Source organism: Cornus florida, unplaced genomic scaffold, assembly GCF_030987335.1.
Source record: "Cornus florida cultivar Cherokee Brave unplaced genomic scaffold, ASM3098733v1 CherokeeBrave_3.0.0_Hap2_Chr11, whole genome shotgun sequence".
Taxonomy (NCBI): Eukaryota; Viridiplantae; Streptophyta; class Magnoliopsida; order Cornales; family Cornaceae; genus Cornus; species Cornus florida.
In genome coordinates this window covers 70291098-70297224 of record NW_026775581.1, presented here as the reverse complement: position 1 = coordinate 70297224, position 6127 = coordinate 70291098, and the positions used below count along the sequence as shown (strand labels likewise).

Genomic DNA, 6127 nt, shown 5'->3' with positions numbered 1-6127 from the left:
AACGTGTAATGAATATATATGTATATATAGAGTAATATTCAGAGAAATAATTTTTTCACACAGAGAAAGAGAGAGAGAGAGTGGAAAACTTTTATTCAAGTGTGTCCTTACAAGTAGTATATACATATGGCCTTTCACTGTAAGTAAGAATTGAGCTTTCTTCGTAAGCCAATAATGTCATCATGGATGACTTGAGATTGTGGGCCCCACAAACATATATATATAACAAGATTATATATATTAAGGGAATGTAAAAACACAATTGGGCCAATAGATTTACAGAGCCCAGAGCTCATTACAAATTAAAGCCTTAATAAGACTTGGCCCAAGTCCAAAACACAACCCAAAGGGAAACAACTATGCCATTACAATTCCAAGTTCCAACTGCTATATTAGCAGTTAGTAGCAGTCTGGTCTTCTCTGCATTTAACAGCAATGGTCAAACAGATCTACAGGTGTTTGAACATTCCGCCGTCGTCGGAGTCAATCTGGTGGCACGGTGGTGGTGGGACGAAAGGGCCAGGGAGCTCCCATTCCACCGCAATATGTCTGGCATTATTTGTATCTGTAACAGAGCAGCACATTAGCTTCTCACGGACAGAGGTGATGATTTGATTAAGCACAGCATTTTCCATCCAAATATAGTTAACAAGAGCACAAGGCATAATTTTCTGTGGAGAAGTTCGCCTTCTCAATCAATAATTGACATGCCCGTGAGATGAATTCAGTAGGTGTAAAACGCGCACAACGTGTTTGTATAAAGTTCCAAATGGGGGATACAAATGGGCATTGGAAACAAACGGTGGTTGTGTGACTCAGGGAGTGCAGAACATAGACTGCAAAAATTGGGAGTGTGCCAGGGCAACTGGTTTTCGATCATGTGTGGAGAATTGCAGTCGACAAGATGAAGTTATGTTTGGGTATGCAGTGAGAGAAGTGAGAACCAAGTGAGGTGTGTCCATGCAAGGGTAGGATATGGACATAGGGATTTGAGTCATTGACAGTGTGAGGAAGTGAGTAGATGCCTGTGGGTGAAGGTTACCATTTGATTTTGTCATGAAGGTATTAAACATTAATTTAGATAGATCATTATTTAGGCATAAATGGGGATTTTGCATTTGGTTATTTGATAAAAATTTATAGAATCTGATTATATATGTCTTATGTTTTCATCTGCGTGAAAAGGGGTAAAAAAAAAAAAAAAAAGAAGTCTTTTTGTTATATATATATATAAAATCAATTTAAAGAGTATTTGGGTATATATTTAGGATCATTTTATCAAAGCAATAAAGTTATGAATTCATGACCCCAACTGTCTAGAATTAGGAATATATATATGATTAAAATAAAGCGTTAGATACAGACTGAAATGGCATCCATATTGGAGTTCAACTACTTCTTTTAAAGTGTTATGAATTATTTTCTCCTATTTTTAATGTATTGTATTATGGCCGACACTTGTCTGATTCTCGATCAAAAACTATTTCTAAGTGCTTTGCATTATTTTCTCCTATGTAAATGTATTGTATTATGGGCGGCATTTTGAGTAGCTCTACAAAAAAAAATTATGGGGATCGTTGTCCTTTAGGATTTCCCTTTCCATCCTTGGAGACTTTGATGTTTGAGGACATGCCGGCATGGGAAGAATGGTCTTGTTCTATTTCTATTGGTGTTGAAGAATCTGGAAGTCAATTTCCTTGCCTCCGTGAGCTCAGCATACATGGTTGTCCCAAATTGACTAGGGTTTCACTTTTAAGGCTTTGCTCTCTTCAAAAATTATACTTGGAAGAGTGTGAGGTGGTGGTGCTAAAAAGTATTGTTGATGGGACTTCACTATCCAGCTGAGAAGTTGTGAATGTTATAGGGCTAGTATCAGAGCTGGTCTCCTTTCTTCCTACAACTCTAACTGATTTATGCATCGCAAATATGCCAAATCTGTTATCCATGAAGGGCCTCCAAAATCTCACCTCACTTCAAATTCTATCTATCCGCAACTGCCCTAACTTTCGATACTTGCCAGAGGAAGACCAGCCTTCCACGCTTCAAAGACTTTGGTTCGATGATCGTGCACCTCTTCAACCACTACACTTGGAGAACAAAGGTGATTACTGGCCAGGGAATCATCCTTCCTATTATTTACCGGAAAAAAAAAAGGTGATTACTGGCCAGAACCTTTAAGAAAAAGGTCTTGAAAAATGTTCAGACTATTTTTTTATGCGACGTAATGCTCATGTTCTACAGTCTCATGTTCATATTTAGGTATTTTCTTCTGCATCATGCGAACTGATGTTTTCTGTTCTTGTTATTTGGGTGACTCTTGTTTTTGTCTTGTTATCTTTTCCAGAATTACCAACCTCTACAATTATATTTCCTATGTGATTGTTGTAATGTTTATGGTATATATATGGTTTTTCTTTTTTTTTTTTTTTTTTTTTTTTTTTTTTTTTTTTTTGTGATAGAAAAAAATTAAAGGAAAAGTTAAATTAAAAGTGGTGGGACCCACCACTTATACAAATTTTGGCCAAAAGGCCATGTTGGCCTTTACATTTACTCACTCCTGTACGCTCTTTATCTCTCCCCCTTCTTGATCCATTTTTTTTTTCTTTTCAAAACAAAAATTTAATTTTTGATTTCTCCTTCATCTTTTGGTATTTTTGGGAGTTGTTTGCGGCAAAACGAAGAGCGCGTCGAGATCTACGATTTGATCGGAGCAAAAGTGGTTTTGATGCACTCTAGGGATTTCAAATTTAGGACCCATTTTGAGGATTTTTCTATAAAATTGAGGTAGGGGTTTCTAATTCACATTTTCTTAGATTTTAGTGAATTATCTTTCATTAATTGTTGTAAAGCATGCCTAAATTTTGTGGATTCTTGCAAAGGTGACTTAATTGTTATACAAGTGATGTGTGGTTATGTGTTAATTGTTATTTGAGGAGAAAGCATGCTTAAATGATGTATATAAGAAATGTGATTATGTGTTAGTTGATGTTTTGTGTATAAGCATGCCTGTGTGGAATAGAATTTGTGCCTTGTATGTTTACTATGTTAAATCAATGTTGAATGAAAGCATGAATTACGTATTTTGAAATTTATTATGGAAAGCATGTGTGAAATTCAAAAGTTGAATTGTGTTTAGAAGTATGAAGCATTCATGCATCCATTGGGAAAGAAAGAGAAAGGGAAAAGTGTTTTTTTTAAGTAAATGAAATCGTTTTGAGAAAATTGTTTTCGAAAAGTGTTTGCGAAAATCGGATGCCTAGGAGGCGCCTAGTGGTCCGTGGTGTTAGTGTAGTCTAGAGGGGACTAGAGATTGAACTAACTAGGCCGGATGCGACGCCTTGGAGGTGCCTTGTGGTCGTGGATAGTTAGCCAATCCTCCCTTCGTGATGCCTTGGAGGTGCCTTGGGTCGGATTGCACTAACGGTTTGGAAGTTGAAATGGTAATGTTTCAGAAAATGGGGAGCGACATGGACATGACATTGCACTTCATTGGCATACATGGTATAATTGTGACTTGAATGACAATTGTGGTTATATTTGACGTTGTGGTTATGAATTATATCCCCAGTATAGTATGATCCCATTATCTTGATTTTTATTCTATACGTGGATTCACGGGGTCATAAGAGGTGTGTCTTAGGCACTTCTTACTGAGCGTTTAGCTCACCCCATTATTTAACATTTTTTCAGGATACGGGAAGGAAGTGGCGGACCACGCTCCTCCACAGGTCTTGATGGGTTAGTGGACTATTTTGACATACTTTGTAGTTATGATCTCATTTAATTATTATTTATTTATTTATTTATTTATTTTTATAAATCCTGGAATAACACGTATAATATGCATTGACATAGGAAAGGACGGTAGTGTCCTTAGTTGACCTCGGGTTCGGGTATGGACCCGGTTAGCGATTCGAACCCACGGGTTCAGGTCGTTACAATTGTTTAATTGAATTTGAGAAGTGAAATTTATATCTCACATTGTTCCCATAATATTGTTCTACAAACTATCTTGCCTACTAATTATATGTAGTTTTTCCTTGTTGGGCAGGGTTACAGCATGGTTAAAACATCATTATTTTCAAAGATTTTGATGTGAAAAGGATTGAGAAAAATAATTTTATCGACTTCGAAAGACATTTTTTTTTTTTTTTTTAATATACTCTCTTACTTCATATACTCTCTTTAATTATTATTATTTTTTATCAGATAAGAATTCAATTGAATAGCTCTATTATCATTTGGTTGCTGTAGACATTAAAAATCTGCTCAATCAAACGTATCCTTAATAAATCACGTTTGGTAATCAAGGAATGTATGTTATGGAACAATTGGGAAGTGTGGAATTGTTCTTCCCTCCCTATTTAGCTATATTCACTTGAACATTATTTTTTATCAAGTATCACATTTAGCATTGACCTATCTTCAATGGGTAGGAGTTTTTCTTTAAAGGATATAAGAACACTAAAATTCATAAATCATTAAGTATTAGAAACTAATTTTGCATAAATAAAAAATAAAATTAAAAAAAAATAAAGAAAAAGAAAACTGCAGGGTGTCTTGTTTCACAGCATTTGGCGAGGATAATCTTGAACGACTAATTTGATATTAAAGTAACTTAATTATATGTAGATATATTAAGTTTGATATCTCCATGCCCCCTAACCTGCTTTGCTATGCAATTTTGATTTCATTGGTTTTGCCTTAGAAAAGCTCAATTTCAATTCTCCATGCCTTCAAAAGGTTGTGGCATCCTCACTATATTGAATCTTCAATCTGCTCTGTTTGAAGAGGATTATAATCATAATACCTTTACAACATCTAATGATGCCCTTAATACCTAATTGACTGGTGGAAGCACCATGTAATGGATCATGAAAATAAAACAAATATTTTCTAATTTTTGAGACAGCTTGTAAGATCCTGGAAATGACGCAATCAATTTTTATTTTATTTTATTTTTTATTGATAATTCTAGTGAAGTAAACCTTATTTTTTCATGATTCCTTATATCCCTCTTATCTGTCGTATTAATAATTGGCCGAAATAACGCTCAAGGATTAAATCATGCATATACATTATAATAGCTCCATTATCCATCCACCCTCAACCAAATTGAAGGTGATATATATCACTCTTGACCAAAACAAAATATATATATATATTGATGCTTTATCTTCCCAAGAAGCATATATAAATTTCACCAGTTATAATATTTTTCCAATTAAGTCAAGTCCAAAAATGTGGGTTATTGTAGGTTATAATATCACCTCAGCAGCTAAGGTGGTTGTTGCTAGGGAAGATTATAGTTGTTTTTGCTATCTGTTATAATTAGTGTTTCATTGTTGTTATGTGTTATTGTTTATTGGTTTTTAGTTATAGTGTTGACTAAGAGAATTGCCTACTTGTTATTGATTTGCAATGGGGCTTGTACTTCTCAGACAACAAAATCCAAGCGAGACCTTCTCTTTATGAGCCTTTGCGGTTCCATTTCCATGTTAAATATCTTCCTTGCAAATCTGTAATGTTGTAAATATGGTGCGCATGTCATTGAGATGATGGAGTTCTATGATTTATTCATGTCCAATAAGGGTGACTGCGTACACTTTATGAACGTTTGAAGGAGGAATTATGGAGTTAAATTTGTTGCTTGTGAATTTGGGAGTTATTTTTGTTGTTTGTGAATTTGGGAGTTGTATGTGTTGCTTGTGAATTTGGGAATTGTATTCTTCATCGGAATTGCATATGATACGGACTTGATTCATGTGGTCTAATTTGCCCAAGAAGCTGCTGGAGCCATTGCTAGTGACGATTTTGCCTAGATTTTGGAATTTTATTTGAAAGAAAAAACAGAGGGGGCCAAGGTCCAAAAGGGCGGGCAAAAGAGACATAAACAGGCTTAATCTTGTTAGCAATTAATTTGGCAATGCATTTATAAATACAATTGTAACAAGAGATAGCTCTGTAATCACTCGTACACGAGGAATTAGGAAAAAAATAGGTTATCTGTAATCACTCGAATTTCGTTAGCATCATGAATTATGTATGTCTATATTCTCATCAGACAAGCTTAAAATTTTCCTCCTATTTATGTTGTGATTAAATCCTCTGAAATAAAGGTTGTGTT

The 6127-nt window shown here is 34.9% G+C and overlaps 1 long non-coding RNA gene across 1 annotated transcript; it reads left to right on the top strand.

Annotated features, from left to right (window-relative positions):
• The first annotated feature begins 279 nt into the window (after positions 1-279).
• On the top strand, positions 280-4548 carry LOC132285772 (uncharacterized). The gene is made up of 2 exons (XR_009472605.1): positions 280-2784; positions 3691-4548. It is a non-coding gene; the product is annotated as an uncharacterized LOC132285772 (long non-coding RNA).
• Positions 4549-6127: the final 1579 nt, after the last annotated feature.